The sequence below is a fragment of the Ranitomeya imitator genome, chromosome 2 (assembly GCF_032444005.1).
Source record: "Ranitomeya imitator isolate aRanImi1 chromosome 2, aRanImi1.pri, whole genome shotgun sequence".
Classification (NCBI taxonomy): domain Eukaryota; kingdom Metazoa; phylum Chordata; class Amphibia; order Anura; family Dendrobatidae; genus Ranitomeya; species Ranitomeya imitator.
Genome location: NC_091283.1, coordinates 375,145,232 through 375,165,130, shown reverse-complemented (window position 1 = coordinate 375,165,130; position 19,899 = coordinate 375,145,232). Strand labels below are relative to the sequence as shown.

At 46.1% G+C, this 19,899-nt stretch overlaps 1 protein-coding gene across 1 annotated transcript in view; it reads left to right on the top strand.

Moving 5' to 3' along the window:
* The first annotated feature begins 1,126 nt into the window (after positions 1–1,126).
* LOC138666613 (uncharacterized) overlaps positions 1,127–19,899 on the top strand; it is a 180,296-nt gene continuing 161,523 nt past the window's right edge. The window contains exon 1 of the mRNA XM_069754809.1: positions 1,127–1,398. The gene's annotated coding sequence lies outside the window, so the exon portion shown is untranslated. The remainder of the gene's footprint in view (positions 1,399–19,899) is intronic.

The window sequence follows — 19,899 nt, the reverse complement described above, 5'->3', positions numbered from 1 at the left end:
AACATTCAGGAGCTTGAACAAACTGCAAAGGAAGAGTGGGAGAAAATACCATCTGAAAAATGCAAAAAGCCTTTTGATGGCTACAAGAAATGTTTGGAGGCGGTCATCATTGCCAAAGGGGGTGCAACCAAGTAATAGGGCTGTTTTATTGCTGCACATGCTATTTATTCTGCTTCTTCTTTAAAATTGCAACATGCAGGTTGAAAGAATGTTTTATTGTTGTATCACTTTAGCCCAGTAATTGAATTGCCTGCATACGACAGAGTGAACTAGTTTGCTATCAACGTTCGATAACGTTGGTACATTTTGGAGTTGAGAGTCGGATGTTTTGCTTACAGACTCCACAGCGCTGGTACACGCACACTTCTCCGGATCGTACCTATATGGCTCTGCGCCATACATGTCGTACACCCTGCTCAGCTCACGTACACACGCGGCTCCGCTCCGCCCATGTTTTACACACATGGCTCTCCTTTGTACACCTCGTACACACACGACTCTCCTCCGTACACGTTGTACACACACGGCTCCGCTTCATACACACACGGCTCTGCTCCGTGGACCCCGTACACACACGGCTCCGCTCCATACACATCGGACACACATGGTTTCTCTCCTTACACACACGGCTCCGCTCCGTACACACACGGCTCTGCTCCGTACACCTCGTACACACACGGCTCTGCCCCGTACACCTCGTACACACACGGCTCTGCCCCGTACACCTCGTACACACATGGCTCTGCCCCGTACATGTCGTACACACACGGCTCCGCTCTGTGGACGTCGTACACGCACGGTTCTGCTCCGTACACACAGAAATCCACTCCATACACCTCGTATACACACGGCTCCACTTTGTACACACAGGGCTCTGCTCCATACACGTTGTACACTCACGGTTCTGCTCCGTACACGTCACACACACTGCTCCGCTCTGAGCATGTCGTACACACACAGCTCCACTCCATACACGTCGTACACGCACGACTCCTCTCCTTACCCACATGGTTCTGCTCAATACACGTCGTACACACACGGCTCTGCTACATACACTGAGTCTGGCACTTGATCATGTGACCCCTGACTCCTCCCCTCCATGTGACTGTGACCTCATCACAGGTCCTGGAAGCTCAGAGCAGCCATATAGCTAGTGTGCGGCTCTGTTGCATCTTAGTCCTATGTATAAAAGAAAGAAACCACATCATTCTCCGCTATATCCAGTTCCATCCTGCAGGACCTCGCTCTTCTCGGGTACCAGTAAATGTGTGCACTGCTGCTTCCTGGTCTGACCTATGTATTGTGAGGAGGCTCCGCCCCTTCCAGTCACCTCATCCCCTCACCGGATCAGCTCCATTGTAGACACGACCTTATCTGCTGTGTGACCCTGTGGAGGAGGTATTTATTATTATTATTATTATTATTATTATTTATTTATATAGCACCATTGAGGTATGTACTATATTCTGCCCCACATTCGCCGCCTCCAGGATCAGTGTCCTCAGTACAGGACCGACGCCACAGACATTTCATGGGAAATCCCTTTATTCTAAACTATTACAGCCAAAATTAGGGAAATGACAGTTTCTCCATTTCTCCAGATTTCTATGGGGAGAAAAACGCGACATTTCCATTCCCTGTAATCTCCACCATCTGTCCCCAAACCAGAGCGCCCTCCCCTGTATACATGAGCACAGCCAGCGTTCTATTCAACTATCATCAGTAACCTCAGAACGGTTTAATTGCCATCGTGATTTGTTAATTGTTTTTTTAAGAGATAACGCCTGGTCAGTTAGTATGAAAGATAGTCCTTGGATATCAAAGATATCTAGATCGAGATATCAAAGTGCCAAGAAAGATAAGGAAAAACTGAAGATTAAAAGTCAACAAATGGAGTAAAACAGGATGAGTTACAGTGCTCAGCATAAATGAGTACACCCCAATAGATCTGTCAGAACACCTTTAGTTTCCTTTCAGAATCAACATTTTCCATGTAATGCCATTCTACGAAATAATCCCACAAATCGAAGGAACGTTGTCCTTCTTCATCATCCCTGATGAAGAAGGACTGCGTTCCTTCGAAACACGTCGGTTGTTTGCTTGGTACCAGTGTTGCTCCACGCTTTTTGTGACGCCACACAGTGAGCGCTCCCGTCGGCCATTTTTTCTTTTCCTTCACTGTCTCCAGGGATGCCACCGGCCGGGGCGTTCCTGGTTTCCACGCCGAATCACTGCCTTCCTGTTTGGCTGCTGCCACCTGGCGCTGGCCTCCTCGCCCAGTACTTGTTCTTCGGGATCAGCGTCTCATATGCCGGACTCTTTTTCTTGGCGCTCGGATCCTTGGTACCTCTGGCACTACGTCTAACATCAGACCTCGGTGAGTCAGACTCGTATTGGTAATGCCAACACCTCTGGTACCATGTTGTGCTCAGCATAGTATTTATCACAGTGCACTTATCCCTCCATTTTTTTTTTTCATTATATGTAGCAGGGACTCAGCTGGGAGTTTATTAATAGGGGTAACTTTGGTATACTCCACCTGTTGGTATATAGATTCCTCAGCACAGATAATTCCCTTTAGCGCGGTATCATCCTGTTTTACTAATAAAGTTTAAGTATTAGTTAAACAGGTGTCCAGCACACAGGTGACTATAAGAGACTGTTTCTTAACAAGCAAAGCACCTTCCCATTTCATGCTATCAGCAATGGGATCACATGGAAGAGAAATGTCACAAAACCGGAGAAAGAAATTTCTTTACACAAGAAAGGTGAAGGCTACAAAAAGGTCAGCAAAGCTTTATTTATTAGTCAAAATTCTGTGGCAAAAATGAAACAAAAAGTTAACAAAATGGAACTGCTACCACCTCACTGAGCTGTTTAGGTTAACCATGAAAGTTACCACATAAACAGGAGCGTCTTCTGATGAGATCAGAGGTGTATCTAGGGTTTCTGGCACCTGTGGCAAGAATTCATTTCGGCGCCCCCCCCAAGGACATATGCCCCCATCATTGCCCTCTCCCCGTCAGCCCCATCATTGCCCTCTCCTCCACCATCCCCATCATTGCTCTCTCCCCATCAGCCCCATCATTGCCCTCTCCTCCTCCACCATCCCCATCATTGCTCTCTCCCCGTCAGCCCCATCATTGCCCTCTCCTCCCCCCCACACACACACACCATTCACTTCTCTGCACATTCCCCTGCAGCGCGATACACACACACACACCCACACCCACCCCCAATACTGAGCCACACACACACACACATTCACATACACACACACACATGATGTATGCCTGTTACCATTTTTTGATCTGAATATAATGTGGTTGTTATATACTTGTTATTGGATCATGTGGGGCTCTTTTTAGAGCTGGGGCAGCATTGACTTGTGTGTGACCTAGCCCTGTATATATCTACATAGATGCCTACAAATTTTTGCGTGTTCCTGGATACATCTTTGGCCCTTTAGTTATGTATATATACTGTTTATATTACTAACATGGCATGTATGGTTCCCAGTGCCCTTTTCTTGTTTTTTGTTTTGTGTATCTTGTCTGGTGGCTAATCTCTGTTGCCACCGTCTCCGTGCCTTCCACAATAAAGCTATTTTTACTGAAAGACCATAGGTTATTGGTCGGATTTTCCTCCCCCTATATACACACACACACATTCACACACACACACATACACACATTCACACACACACACACACACACACACACACACACACACACACACACACACACACACACACACATTCACACACACACACACATACACACACATTCACATACACACAAACACATTCACACACCCCTCTCACCTCTCCTCGCGCTCTGCCGCAGCATCTCATCGCCTTTCTCTGACACAGCCGGCCGCTGAATGATGATGTCATCCAGCGGCGCGTCTGTGTAAGAGGAAGGAAGAGGAAGCAGGAAGACAGATCGCTGGGCAGCGGAGCTGCAGGGATTTCTCCCTGCCTGCCGCAGCCACTCTGCAGGGGCTCCCCTCCACCTCTGCATACGTTGGGAGCCGGCGCTCTGCAGCTTCTCTGTGCCGGCTGTCAGCTTGACAGTCGGCACAGAGAACAGCTGACTCCCAGACCGGGGGTGGCAGAATGCAGCCCCCGGGGGAGACACTGCGGACCGCTGAATTAGGCGGCCCGACTGCGCCCCCCCTGCCGGCTGCTCCCGGGGCACATGCCCCAGCTGCCCCCCCTAGATACGCCACTGGATGAGATGAGTTGAAAAAAATCAACATGCAGGTTCATTGCAGTTAGCTTAAGGAATAGAAAGCCAAGCAGAGGTGAGTGTTCTGTGTGACACAATACAGTATATGCTGAATAGAAATGGTATGCATGCGTGTCATCCACAAAGGAAGTGTCTCCTAAAGCCTGCCTACAATTTTCCAGAGCACATGCTGAAAAATATGAAGACTACTGATACTGTACTCTAGAGTGATGAGATCAAGATAAATATTTTTGGAACTGATTGCTTCAAAACTGTATGATGTCACAAAGGCGAGGAGTACAAAAAAATGCTTGGTGCCTACAGTGAAACATGGTGGAGGCAGTGTCTTTATGTGGGGCTGCATGAGCACTGCTGGTGTTGGGGAGCTACATTTCATTGATGGTATCATGAATTCACAGATGTACTGCTCTTTAGTAAAAGAAAAGATGCTACAAGCACTTTTCCAACATGACAAAACACACATCTAAGGCCACTGCTGCATTTCTCAAGAAGAACAGAGTGAAAGTGATTCAGTGGCCAAGTGTCTCCAGATCTGAACTCAACTTAACACTTTTGGGGAACTCCTCAGAGACAAGTTATCATAACTCTCATTCCATTATCCAGAGGTCATTCTTGCATAATTTGAAGAATGGAAAAAGATAAATGTTGCAATATGTTGCCAACTTGTTCATTCAACAATGAAGGAAGTCATACAAAATGCTAGCTGTAGTAGTTTTTGATGTGGGGTATACTTATTTTTGTTTTATCTAATTTGAGTACAACTGAAGATTTTTTAATGAAAGTTATATTATTAAAGCATTAGTCTGTAACCTAAAAATAAATTTAAATTTAATAAATCTTTAAAAACTAATAACTTATGGTAAGGAATTTTACCATGGCTTAAATTATAAAAGTTATTAACTTTTAGAGATTTATTAATATTAATTGAACCCTTTAATCTTACTTTCATGTTATGGGTTTAAAAAATGTTCTATGAAATTCAGTCTTATTTTAAATTTTGGGAAATTGTTGTTGTTCAGTAAGATATTGATTAAAATCTTATTTTTCAAAGGGGGTGTACTCCATTTACACTGGCCTGTAAACAAGTAGCAAAATAATGGGTGTCAGAATCGTGCCCCACTGTTCAGGAATGGAAGGTTGTAAGTAGAGTTGAGCAAATTTTTCAAGATTCTGTTCTGATTACGATTGGCGGCGAATATTGTTTTTGCAATATTCGCTGAACGTCATTGGAGTCAGTGGGAGTAGAAATGAACAAATATGTTCGGAACCAATCAAACATAAATTTGGAACGAACAAGGTACCAATATGGCATGAATATGGCAAATTCAGATTCGGCGACCGATTTCGAACATATTCGTTCAACTCTAGTGGTAAGATAAGAAAATGGTTCCATTTTGTTGACACTTGCTAACTTGGATTTTACACTTAAGATCGGGTGCATGGAAAAGTATTTGATCTGAAATAATATCTGGTAGAAGAGAGGGAAAGATTTATGTCTTTGTATTTCACACCACCTGGGAAGGACGGTGAGGTATGGAGTGGAGGGTGTGGATGGCTTTGCATGGTGGGAAATTGACTGATGTAGACTATGTATTGATTTGTACCATTTCTAAATAATTTTGTTGCTAATAACTATTTTTTTTAATTAATAATACTAAACCCATTGAGGAATTTTATCATTCCCTCAATACCAGTCGAGGTGTGTAGCAAAATTTGGGGATCAATACATTTTTGTACACAACTTTTCAAATCATTTTTTGTGTGCCCCGGCAAAATTTTGGGTTTTTTCCACTGCGTGGTGTTTGTCAGTCGGGGAAGGATCTAGTAAATCTCAATTTACCTTAAAGACGGTAATGTAAACATCAGGGCTGTGGAGTTGGAGTTGTGGCGTCAGAGTCAGTGTTGATTTTGATGGCATCGGAGTTGGTATAAAATGTAATAACTCCTAGAATATATAATAAATTGGGTACAGTAGTACAATGCAGGATGTGCTGTAAATTTTTTCATAAGAATTTGGGAAGTTCTGAAATGTCCTATAAATGTCTGTTCTGTTCCAGATCTAAGGATCTCGGCTTATAATTGAGATGAATCTGGGCTGCACGTTCTGGACATGATCTGTAGTGACCATTGATGTGGAGTTGGAGTTGGAAGTCAGGGAAATTGACGAGTGGGAGTCGGTGGTTTGGTGTACCGATTCCACAGCTCTGGTAAATATATAGCAGACTGCGGTGTAGCAACAATTGCAATCCACAAGAGCGTGAATCTCAGCCTGACAGCACGATTGCTGTCAGGTAATGTTTTATTCTGAAACTCTGTGGAAGCTGACCATGGACTATAAAGAGGAAGCAGACTAGTTCGATACCTTACCAGGCCCGCTTTCCCCTGCCCCTCTTCAATTGATTGATAGGTCTTTTCATGTGTAAATAGGGAGAGACTTGTCCATCAACCGGAGTGGGGCAGAATGAAGCAGGCTGGATCCGGCGGGGGCACTGGTCTAGTCATGCCTCGCTCTACCCTGTGGCTAGGGTAGCATATTACTATTGACAAGTTATCTTTCGTGAGTATTTTATATCAAATGCCAGCAGACATTTGCGGTCAGAAAACCAGATGCCAAATTATTTTTGGGAGGATTCAATTTCAATTTACAAAAAAACTCACATTGTGTAAAAAGAGCCCATCAGATGGATTTTGTATTATAAACAATGACCATATGTCTCCTCTACCACCACATGCTGTACTATCATGGTATTAGTTACGCTAAGCATCGTGGATTTGAAAAGCAAAGCAAATGGTGAAATGCACAGCTGAACTGCACCATTTCCTGACCGATATCAATAGCTGTCATTACAGAAGCATTTTTACAACTAGCAACATGCGCACCCCCCCAGAAACATCGCACACCAAGACACCCACACGCTCTCTGACTCTATTCTACCACTGGCATCCATATCCTCACTCCACGACACAGACAGTGCCACTGTTTTCTACAATGCCACTTTTGCATCAGCTTTTAAGACGGTCGCCCCTCTCGTTCTTGGCAGAGTGCGGCGCATCAATAGACAACCCTGGCACAATAACATCACTAAAAAGCTTCGGCAAATGTCCAGGGTTGCAGAGGGATGTTGGAAGAAAACAAATTCGCAAGATGATTTCACTGCATTCAAACAGGCAAATCTACCCTCACCTCTGCTAAACAGGCCTACTTCACAATTCTCATATTTTCCCTATCCTACAACCCCAAACAGGTCAAAACTTTTGACTCCCTCCTCCGCCTACCACTGCCCCCTCCAATCTCCCTCATCTCTGCTGAGCACTTTCCTCCCTCTCCAACATCACTGAAGGGAAGCTTAATTGTCTCCTCTCCAAATCATACCTCACCACTTGTGCACTCGACGCCATCCTGTTATGAACAGGTAATTCAGAACCACAATGGACCTTGAAGTTCAGAGCACACAAAGTGACCTGACAATTACCAAAAACATAGGACGAGCTCTGAGACGTGGGAACTCTGCTGACCGCAATCCCTAATCCTATCACACCACACTAGAGGTAGCCGTGGATTGCGCCTAACGCTCCCTATGCAACTCGGCACAGCCTGAGAAACTAACTAGCCCTGAAGATAGAAAAATAAGCCTACCTTGCCTCAGAGAAATTCCCCAAAGGAAAAGGCAGCCCCCCACATATAATGACTGTGAGTAAAGATGAAAATACAAACACAGAGATGAAATAGATTTAGCAAAGTGAGGCCCGACTTACTGAATAAACCGAGGATAGGAAAGATAGCTTTGCGGTCAACACAAAAACCTACAAACAACCACGCAGAGGGGCAAAAAGACCCTCCGCACCGACTAACGGTACGGAGGTGCTCCCTCTGCGTCTCAGAGCTTCCAGCAAGCAAGAAAAACCAATATAGCAAGCTGGACAGAAAATATAGCAAACAAAAGTAACACAAGCAGAACTTAGCTTATGCAGGATAGACAGGCTCCAGGAACGATCCAGGAGGAAGCAAGACCAATACTAGAACATTGACTGGAGGCCAGGATCAAAGCACCAGGTGGAGTTAAATAGAGCAGCACCTAACGACTTAACCTCATCACCTGAGGAAGGAAACTCAGAAGCCGCAGTACCACTCTCATCCACCAAAGGAAGCTCATAGACAGATCCAGCCGAAGTACCACTCACGACCACAGGAGGGAGCTTGGCCACAGAATTCACAACAGTACCCCCCTCTTGAGGAGGGGTCACCGAACCCTCACCAGAGCCCCCAGGCCGACCAGGATGAGCCACATGAAAGGCACGAACCAGATCAGCAGCATGGACATCAGAGGCAAAGACCCAGGAATTATCTTCCTGACCATAACCTTTCCACTTAACCAGATACTGGAGTTTCCGTCTCGAAACACGAGAATCCAAAATCTTCTCCACTATATACTCCAATTCCCCTTCAACCAAAACCGGAGCTTCAGGATCAATAGATGGAACCACAGGTGCCACGTATCTCCGCAACAATGACCTATGGAACACGTTATGGATGGAAAAAGAAGCCGGAAGAGTCAAACGAAAAGACACAGGATTAAGAACCTCAGAAATCCTATATGGACCAATGAAACGAGGCTTATATTTAGGAGAGGAAACCTTCATAGGAATATAACGAGATGACAACCAAACCAAATCCCCAACACGAAGTCGGGGACCCACACAGCGCCTGCGGTTAGCGAAACGTTGAGCCTTCTCCTGGGACAAAGTCAAATTGTTCACTACATGAGTCCAAATCTGCTGCAACCTATCCACCACAGTATCCACACCAGGACAGTCCGAAGACTCAACCTGCCCTGAAGAGAAACGAGGGTGGAACCCAGAATTGCAGAAAAATGGCGAAACCAAAGTAGCCGAGCTGGCCCGATTATTAAGGGCGAACTCGGCCAAAGGCAAAAAGGACACCCAATCATCCTGATCAGCAGAAACAAAACATCTCAGATATGTTTCCAAGGTCTGATTGGTTCGTTCAGTCTGGCCATTTGTCTGAGGATGGAAAGCCGAGGAAAAAGACAAATCAATGCCCATCCTAGCACAAAAGGCTCGCCAAAACCTCGAAACAAACTGGGAACCTCTGTCAGAAACGATGTTCTCTCGAATGCCATGTAAACGAACCACATGCTGGAAAAACAATGGCACCAAATCAGAAGAGGAAGGCAATTTAGACAAGGGCACCAAATGGACTATCTTAGAGAAGCGATCACAAACCACCCACATGACCGACATTCTTTGAGAGACGGGGAGATCCGAAATAAAATCCATAGAGATATGTGTCCAAGGCCTCTTCGGGACTGGCAAGGGCAAAAGCAACCCACTGGCACGAGAACAGCAGGGCTTAGCCCGAGCACAAATCCCACAGGACTGCACAAAAGAACGCACATCCCGCGACAGAGACGGCCACCAAAAGGATCTAGCCACCAAATCTCTGGTACCAAAGATTCCAGGATGACCAGCCAACACCGAACAATGAACCTCAGAGATAACTTTATCCGTCCACCTATCAGGGACAAACAGTTTCCCCGCTGGGCAACGGTCAGGTCTATTAGCCTGAAATTTTTGCAGCACCCGCCGCAAATCAGGGGAGATGGCAGACAAAATGACCCCCTCCTTGAGAATACCCGCCGGCTCAGGCAAACCCGGAGAATCGGGCACAAAACTCCTAGACAGGGCATCTGCCTTCACATTTTTAGAGCCCGGAAGATACGAAACCACAAAGTCAAAACGGGAGAAAAACAGCGACCAACGAGCCTGTCTAGGATTCAACCGTTTGGCAGATTCGAGATAAGTCAAGTTTTTGTGATCAGTCAAGACCACCACGCGATGCTTAGCTCCTTCAAGCCAATGACGCCACTCCTCGAATGCCCACTTCATGGCTAGCAACTCTCGATTGCCAACATCATAATTTCGCTCAGCAGGTGAAAATTTCCTGGAAAAGAAGGCGCATGGTTTCATCACCGAGCAATCAGAACTTCTCTGCGACAAAACAGCCCCTGCTCCAATTTCAGAAGCATCAACCTCGACCTGGAACGGAAACGAAACATCTGGTTGACACAACACAGGGGCAGAAGAAAAACGACGCTTCAACTCCTGAAAAGCTTCCACAGCAGCAGAAGACCAATTGACCACATCAGCACCCTTCTTGGTTAAATCAGTCAACGGTTTAGCAATACTAGAAAAATTATTGATGAAGCGACGATAAAAATTAGCAAAGCCCAGGAACTTCTGCAGACTCTTCAGGGATGTTGGCTGAGTCCAATCAAAAATGGCCTGAACTTTAACAGGGTCCATCTCGATAGTAGAAGGAGAAAAAATGAACCCCAAAAATGAAACCTTCTGAACACCAAAGAGACACTTTGACCCCTTCACAAACAAAGAATTAGCACGCAGGACCTGGAACACCATTCTGACCTGCTTCACATGAGACTCCCAATCATCCGAGAAGATCAAAATATCATCCAAGTATACAATCAGGAATTTATCCAGGTACTCTCGGAAGATGTCATGCATAAAGGACTGAAACACTGATGGAGCATTAGAATGCCCGAATGGCATAACCAGGTACTCAAAATGGCCTTCGGGCGTATTAAATGCTGCTTTCCATTCATCGCCCCGTTTAATACGCCAAGATTATACGCACCACGAAGATCTATCTTGGTGAACCAACTAGCCCCCTTAATCCGAGCAAACAAATCAGACAGCAGCGGCAAGGGGTACTGAAATTTGACCGTGATTTTATTTAGAAGGCGGTAATCAATACAAGGTCTCAGCGAACCATCCTTCTTGGCCACAAAAAAGAACCCCGCTCCCAATGGCGACGATGACAGGCGAATATGACCCTTCTCCAAAGACTCCTTCACGTAACTCCGCATAGCGGCGTGCTCAGGTACAGATAAATTAAACAGTCGACCCTTAGGAAACTTACTACCAGGATTCAAATCGATAGCACAATCACAATCCCTATGCGGAGGTAGGGCATTGGACTTGGGCTCATCGAATACATCCCGGTAATCAGACAAGAACTCTGGGACCTCAGAAGGGGTGGATGATGAGATAGACAGAAATGGAACATCACCATGTACCCCCTGACAACCCCAGCTGGACACAGACATTGATTTCCAATCTAATACTGGGTTATGGACTTGTAGCCATGGCAACCCCAACACGACCACATCATGCAGATTATGCAACACCAGAAAGCGAATATCCTCCTGGTGCGCAGGAGCCATGCACATGGTCAGCTGGGTCCAATACTGAGGCTTATTCTTGGCCAAAGGTGTAGCATCAATTCCTCTCAATGGAATAAGACACTGCAAGGGCTCCAAGACAAACCCACAGCGCCTAGCAAACTCCAAGTCCATCAAATTCAGGGCAGCGCCTGAATCCACAAATGCCATGACAGAATAGGAAGACAAACAGCAGATCAAAGTAACGGACAAAAGAAATTTTGACTGTACCGTACCAATGGTGGCGGACCTAGCGAACCGCTTAGTGCGCTTAGGACAATCGGAGATAGCATGAGTGGAATCACCACAGTAGAAACACAGCCCATTCTGACTTCTGTGTTCTTGCCTTTCAGCTCTGGTCAAAGTCCTATCGCACTGCATAGGCTCAGGTTTATGCTCAGATAATACCACCAAATGGTGCACAGATTTACGCTCACGCAAGCGACGACCGATCTGAATGGCCAAAGACATAGACTCATTCAGACCAGCAGGCATAGGAAATCCCACCATGACATCCTTAAGGGCTTCAGAGAGACCCTTTCTGAAAATAGCTGCCAGCGCACATTCATTCCATTGAGTGAGCACGGAACCACTTTCTAAACTTCTGACATTAAATCTCTATCTCATCCTGACCCTGACACAGAGCCAGCAAATTTTTCTCTGCCTGATCCACTGAATTAGGTTCGTCGTACAGCAATCCGAGCGCCAGAAAAAACGCATCAGTATTACATAATGCAGGATCTCCTGGCGCAAGGGAAAATGCCCAGTCTTGAGGGTCGCCACGTAATAAAGAAATAATGATCTTAACTTGTTGAACTGGGTCACCAGAGGAGCGGGGTTTCAAAGCCAGAAATAGTTTACAATTATTTTTAAAATTCAAAAACTTAGCTCTATCTCCAGAAAATAACTCAGGAATAGGAATTTTAGGTTCTAACATAGGATTCTGAACCACTAAATCTTGACTGTTCTGTACTCTTATAGTGAGATTATCCATCAAAGAGGACAGACCCTGAATGTCCATGTCCACACCTGTGTTCTGAACCACCCTGATGTAAAGGGGAAAAGAAAGACAGAACACAGTGCAAAGAAAAAAAAATGGTCTCAGAACTTCTCTTTTCCCTCTATTGAGAAGCATTAGTACTCGTGGCCTCCAGTACTGTTATGAACAGGTAATTCAGAACCACAATGGACCTTGAAGTTCAGAGCACACAAAGTGACCTGACAATTACCAAAAACATAGGACGAGCTCTGAGACGTGGGAACTCTGCTGACCGCAATCCCTAATCCTATCACACCACACTAGAGGTAGCCATGGATTGCGCCTAACGCTCCCTATGCAACTCGGCACAGCCTGAGAAACTAACTAGCCCTGAAGATAGAAAAATAAGCCTACCTTGCCTCAGAGAAATTCCCCAAAGGAAAAGGCAGCCCCCCACATATAATGACTGTGAGTAAAGAAGAAAATACAAACACAGAGATGAAATAGATTTAGCAAAGTGAGGCCCGACTTACTGAATAGACCGAGGATAGGAAAGATAGCTTTGCGGTCAACACAAAAACCTACAAACAACCACGCAGAGGGGCAAAAAGACCCTCCGCACCGACTAACGGTACGGAGGTGCTCCCTCTGCGTCTCAGAGCTTCCAGCAAGCAAGAAAAACCAATATAGCAAGCTGGACAGAAAATATAGCAAACAAAAGTAACACAAGCAGAACTTAGCTTATGCAGGATAGACAGGCCACAGGAACGATCCAGGAGGAAGCAAGACCAATACTAGAATATTGACTGGAGGCCAGGATCAAAGCACCAGGTGGAGTTAAATAGAGCAGCACCTAACGACTTAACCTCATCACCTGAGGAAGGAAACTCAGAAGCCGCAGTACCACTCTCATCCACCAAAGGAAGCTCATAGACAGAACCAGCCGAAGTACCACTCACGACCACAGGAGGGAGCTTGGCCACAGAATTCACAACACCATCCCATCCCACCTCCTCACCACCGCACTTATCCCATCCCTAACTGTTGTGAATTCTGTTATCGAACTCCCTCCTGTGGTCATGAATGGTACTTCAGCGAGTTCTGTCCATGGACTCCCTCTGGTGGCTGTGAGTGGTGGTGCTGCTGCTTCTGAGGTTCCTTCCACAGGTGACGGAGTTTATTCATTGGCTGGCTGCTCTATTTAACTCCACTCAGATCGTTACTCCATGCCAGCTGTCAATGTTCTTGTACTGGTTCAGTTCGCTCTTGGATCTTTCTTGTGACCTGTCTACTCCAGCAGAAGCTAAGTCCCTGCTAGTTATTATTTGTTCATTGTTTTCTGGTCCAGCTTGCTATCATGATTTTGTTTTGCTAGCTGGAAGCTCTGGGATGCAGAGGGGCACCTCCGCACCGTGAGTCGGTGCGGAGGTCTTTTTGCACACTCTGCGTGGTCTTTTTGTAGTTTTTTGTGCTGACTGCAAAGATACCTTTCCTATCCTCAGTCTGTTTAGTAAGTCGGGCCTCTCTTTGCTGAAACCTGTTTCATTTCTGTGTTTGTGACTTTCATCTTTACTCACAGTCAATATATGTGGGGGGGCTGCCTTTTCCTTTGGGGAATTTCTCTGAGGCAAGGTAGGCTTTATTTTCTATTTCTAGGGCTAGTTAGCTCTTAGGCTGTGAAGAGGCGTCTAGGCCGTGTTAGGTACGCTCCACGGCTATTTCTAGTTGTGTGATAGGATTAGGGGTTGCAGTCAGCAGAGTTCCCACTTCCCAGAGCTTGTCTTGTGTGAGTTTAGCCATCAGGTCGTTCCTGGTGCTCCTAACCACCAGGTCCATAACAGTACAGCTGGCCAAAAGTATTAATGCATCTCAATTGAGGGATAAGAGAAGTTCTGAGACCATTTTTTTTTCTTTGCAGTGTGTTTTGTCTTTCTTTTCCCCTTAACCTTTGGGTGGTTCAGGACACAGGTGTAGATATGGACATTCAAGGTCTGTCCTCTTGTGTAGATCATCTCACTGCAAGGGTACAAAACATTCAAGATTTTGTGGTTCAGAATCCGATGTTAGAGCCTAGAATTCCAATTCCTGATTTGTTTTCTGGGGATAGATCTAAGTTCCTGAATTTCAAAAATAATTGTAAATTGTTTCTAGCTTTGAAACCCCGCTCCTCTGGTGACCCCGTTCAACAAGTAAAAATCATTATTTCTTTGTTGCATGGTGACCCTCAAGACTGGGCATTTTCCCTTGCGCCAAGAGATCCTGCATTGCGTGATGTAGATACGTTTTTTCTGGCGCTTGGATTGCTTTATGATGAACCTAATTCAGTGGATCAGGCAGAGAAAATCTTGCTGGCTTTGTGTCAGGGTCAGGATGAAGCGGAGGTGTACTGTCAGAAGTTTAGAAAGTGGTCTGTGCTTACTCAGTGGAATGAGTGTGCCCTGGCGACAATTTTCAGAAAGGGTCTTTCTGAAGCCCTTAAGGATGTCATGGTGGGATTTCCCACGCCTGCTGGTCTGAATGAGTCTATGTCCTTGGCCATTCAGATCGATCGGCGCTTGCGTGAGCGCAAAGCTGTGCACCATTTGGCGGTATTCTCTGAGCATAGGCCTCAGCCTATGCAGTGTGATAGGACTTTGACCAGAGTTGAACGGCAAGAACACAGACGTCGGAATGGGCTGTGTTTTTACTGTGGTGATTCCACTCATTCTATCTCCGATTGTCCTAAGCACACTAAGCGGTTTGCTAGGTCTGCCACCATTGGTACGGTACAGTCTAAATTTCTTTTGTCCGTTACTCTGATTTGCTCTCTGTCGTCCTATTCTGCTATGGCATTTGTGGATTCAGGCGCTGCCCTGAATTTGATGGACTTGGAGTTTGCCAGGCGCTGTGGTTTTTTCCTGGAGTCCTTGCAGCATCCTATTCCATTGAGAGGAATTGATGCTACGCCTTTGGCCAAGAATAAGCCTCAGTACTGGACTCAATTGACCATGTGCATGGCTCCTGCACATCAGGAGGATATTCGCTTTTTGGTGTTGCATAATCTGCATGATGTGGTCGTTTTGGGGTTGCCATGGCTACAGGTCCATAATCCAGTTTTGGATTGGAAATCTATGTCTGTGTCCGGCTGGGGTTGTCAGGGGGTACATGGTGATGTTCCATTGCTGTCAATTTCGTCTTCCACTCCTTCTGAAGTCCCTGAGTTTTTGTCAGATTACCGGGATGTATTTGAAGAGCCCAAATCCGGTGCCCTACCTCCTCACGGGGATTGCGATTGTGCTATTAATTTGATTCCTGGTAGTAAGTTTCCTAAGGGCCGACTGTTTAATTTATCTGTGCCAGAGCACGCCGCTATGCGGAGTTATGTAAAGGAATCCTTGGAGAAAGGTCATATTCGCCCGTCGTCATCACCGTTGGGAGCAGGGTTCTTTTTTGTGGCCAAGAAGGATGGCTCTTTGAGACCTTGTATTGATTACCGCCTTCTTAATAAGATCACAGTCAAATTTCAGTACCCTTTGCCGCTGCTGTCTGATTTGTTTGCTCGGATTAAGGGGGATAGTTGGTTCACCAAGATAAATCTTCGAGGGGCGTATAATCTTGTGCGAATTAAACAGGGCGATGAATGGAAAACAGCATTTAATATGCCCGAGGGCCATTTTGAGTACCTGGTTATGCCATTCGGGCTTTCTAATGCTCCATCTGTGTTTCAGTCCTTTATGCATGACATCTTCCGAGAGTACCTGGATATATTCATGATTGTATATTTGGATGATATTTTGGTCTTTTCGGATGATTGGGAGTCTCATGTGAAGCAGGTCAGAATGGTGTTCCAGGTCCTTCGTGCGAATTCCTTGTTTGTGAAGGGGTCGAAATGTCTTTTTGGAGTTCAGAAGGTTTCATTTTTGGGTTTCATTTTTTCACCTTCTACTATCGAGATGGACCCTGTTAAAGTTCAGGCCATTTATGATTGGACTCAGCCGACATCTGTGAAGAGCCTGCAGAAGTTCCTGGGCTTTGCTAATATTTACCGTCGCTTCATTGCTAATTTTTCTAGTGTTGCTAAACCGTTGACTGATTTGACCAAGAAAGGTGCTGATGTGGTCAATTGGTCCTCTGCGGCTGTAGAGGCTTTTCAGGAGTTGAAGTGTCATTTTTCTTCTGCCCCTGTGTTGTGCCAGCCAGATGTTTCACTTCCGTTTCAGGTCGAGGTTGATGCTTCTGAGATTGGAGCAGGGGCTGTTTTGTCGCAAAGAAGTTCTGATTGCTCGGTGATGAAACCATGTGCCTTCTTTTCTAGAAAATTTTCGCCTGCGGAGCGCAAATATGATGTTGGCAATCGAGAGTTGTTGGCCATGAAGTGGGCATTCGAGGAGTGGCGATATTGGATTGAAGGAGCCAAGCATCGCGTGGTGGTCTTGACGGATCACAAGAATTTGACTTATCTCGAGTCTGCCAAACGGTTGAATCCTAGACAGGCTCGATGGTCGCTGTTTTTCTCCCGTTTCGATTTTGTGGTTTCGTACCTTCCGGGCTCTAAGAATGTGAAGGCTGATGCCCTGTCAAGGAGTTTTGTGCCTGACTCTCCGGATGTTCCTGAGTCAGCGGGTATTCTCAAAGAGGGGGTAATTTTGTCTGCCATCTCCCCTGATTTGCGGCGTGTGCTGCAGAAATTTCAGGCTGATAGACCTGACCGTTGTCCAGCGGAGAAACTGTTTGTCCCTGATAGATGGACTAGTAGAGTTATCTCTGAGGTTCATTGTTCGGTGTTAGCGGGTCATCTGGGAATCTTTGGTACCAGAGATTTGGTGGCTAGATCCTTTTGGTGGCCTTCTTTGTCACGGGATGTGCGTTCTTTTGTGCAGTCCTGTGGGACTTGTGCTCGGGCTAAGCCCTGCTGTTCTCGTGCCAGTGGGTTGCTTTTGCCCTTGCCGGTCCCGAAGAGGCCCTGGACGCATATTTCCATGGATTTTATTTCAGATCTCCCTGTCTCTCAAAGGATGTCGGTCATTTGGGTGGTTTGTGATCACTTCTCTAAGATGGTCCATTTGGTACCCTTGTCTAAATTGCCTTCCTCTTCTGATTTGGTGCCATTGTTTTTCCAGCATGTGGTTCGTTTGCATGGCATTCCGGAGAACATCGTCTCGGACAGAGGTTCCCAGTTCGTTTCGAGGTTTTTGCGGTCCTTTTGTGCTAAGATGGGCATTGACTTGTCTTTTTCTTCGGCTTTCCATCCTCAGACAAATGGCCAAACCAAACGAACTAATCAGACTTTGGAAACATATCTGAGATGCTTTGTTTCTGCTGATCAGGATGATTGGGTGTCCTTCTTGCCTTTGGCTGAGTTCGCCCTTAATAATTGGACCAGCTCGGCTACTTTGGTTTCGCCCTTTTTCTGTAATTCTGGTTTCCATCCTCGTTTCTCTTCAGGGCAGGTTGAGTCTTCGGACTGTCCTGGTGTGGATACTGTGGTGGACAGGTTGCAGCAGATTTGGACTCATGTGGTGGACAATTTGACATTGTCCCAGGAGAAGGCTCAACGTTTCGCTAACCGCCGGCGCTGTGTTGGTCCCCGACTTCGTGTTGGGGATTTGGTTTGGTTGTCGTCTCGTCATGTTCCTATGAAGGTTTCCTCTCCTAAGTTTAAGCCTCGTTTCATTGGTCCGTATAATATTTCTGAAGTTCTCAATCCTGTGTCATTTCGTTTGGCCCTTCCAGGTTCTTTTGCCATCCATAATGTGTTCCATAGGTCATTATTGCGGAGATACGTGGCGCCTATGGTTCCCTCCGTTGATCCTCCTGCCCCGGTGTTGGTCGAGGGGGAGTTGGAGTATGTGGTGGAGAAGATTTTGGATTCTCGTATTTCGAGACGGAAGCTCCAGTACCTGGTCAAGTGGAAGGGTTATGGTCAGGAAGATAATTCCTGGGTTTTTGCCTCTGATGTTCATGCTGCCAATCTAGTTCATGCCTTTCATTTGGCTCGTCCTGATCGGCCTGGGGGCTCTGGTGAGGGTTCGGTGACCCCTCCTCAAGGGGGGGGGTACTGTTGTGAATTCTGTTATCGAATTCCCTCCTGTGGTCATGAATCGTACTTCGGCGAGTTCTGTCCATGGACTCCCTCTGGTGCCTGTGAGTGGTGGTGCTGCTGCTTCTGGGGTTCCTTCCACAGGTGACGAAGTTTATTCGTTGGCTGGCTGCTCTATTTAACTCCACTCAGATCGTTACTCCATGCCAGCTGTCAATGTTCTTGTACTGGTTAAGTTCGCTCTTGGATCTTTCTTGTGACCTGTCTACTCCAGCAGAAGCTAAGTCCCTGCTAGTTATTATTTGTTCATTGTTTTCTGGTCCAGCTTGCTATCATGATTTTGTTTTGCTAGCTGGAAGCTCTGGGATGCAGAGGGGCACCTCCGCACCGTGAGTCGGTGCGGAGGTCTTTTTGCACACTCTGCGTGGTCTTTTTGTAGTTTTTTGTGCTGACCGCAAAGATACCTTTCCTATCCTCAGTCTGTTTAGTAAGTTGGGCCTCTCTTTGCTGAAACCTGTTTCATTTCTGTGTTTGTGACTTTCATCTTTACTCACAGTCAATATATGTGGGGGGCTGCCTTTTCCTTTGGGGAATTTCTCTGAGGCAAGGTAGGCTTTATTTTCTATTTCTAGGGCTAGTTAGCTCTTAGGCTGTGAAGAGGCGTCTAGGCCGTGTTAGGTACGCTCCACGGCTATTTCTAGTTGTGTGATAGGATTAGGGGTTGCGGTCAGCAGAGTTCCTACTTCCCAGAGCTTGTCTTGTGTGAGTTTAGCCATCAGGTCGTTCCTGGTGCTCCTACCCACCAGGTCCATAACACCTAACCCACCTATTCAACCTATCACTAACTTCTGGTACCTTTACTTCTGCTTTCAAACATGCCACAATCACGCCTATCCTTAAAAAGCCAACCCTCGACCCATCCGCTATATCCAGCTATCACCCAATATCACTGCTCCCATTCGCTTCCAAACTCCTGGAGCAGCATGCTGAACTTTCCTCCCACCTCTCATCTAACTTGCTGTTTGACACTCTAGAATCTGGTTTCCTTCCCTATCAATCCACTGACACTGCCCTGACCGAAATTACTAACGACCTACTTACAGCCAAAGCTAACGGACAATACCCTATACTCCTCTATACTCCTCTTTCTAGACCTGTCCTCTGCTTTTGACACAGTTGACCACTGCCTCCTACTACAGATCATGTCCTTCTTTGGCATCAAAGACCTCACCCTATCCTGGATCTCCTCATACCTTTCCAACCACACATTCAGCATCTCTCACTCCCATACTACCTCCTCATCCCACCCTCTCTCTGTTAGTATCTCCAAAGGCTCTGTCCTAGGACCCCTACTCTTCTTAATTTTTACACTTGGCCTGGAAAAGACTTGGC